Genomic DNA, 347 nt, shown 5'->3' with positions numbered 1-347 from the left:
ACATGGAATTTACTTTTAATTTCACATATTAAGTTTATTCTATAAAGAGGAAAGAAAATAAAAGAATGGAATAGTCCGTAACAAAATAAAGTGATTAAAAAATAGATTGAACACATGCCATAATTTGTAACATAATAAATGTAATAGATGACTAATTGTTGTTTAGTACAAGATAAACTGATATATTTATGGATCCAACTTCTGGCCAATAAGCCGATGATCATTAATAAAGTACGGTAGCAAGCGACAGCTTATGTAAACAATCAATTTTTTTTTTACTATGATCTTGTGACTGAAACTATTATGACATTTATAAAAAAATTTAGTTACTTCTGTTTAACGCTTCT

This window comes from Lycorma delicatula, chromosome 8 (assembly GCF_047948215.1).
Source record: "Lycorma delicatula isolate Av1 chromosome 8, ASM4794821v1, whole genome shotgun sequence".
NCBI classification, from domain to species: domain Eukaryota; kingdom Metazoa; phylum Arthropoda; class Insecta; order Hemiptera; family Fulgoridae; genus Lycorma; species Lycorma delicatula.
The sequence above is the reverse complement of the archived record's forward strand: the minus strand, read 5'-3'. Positions refer to the sequence as shown.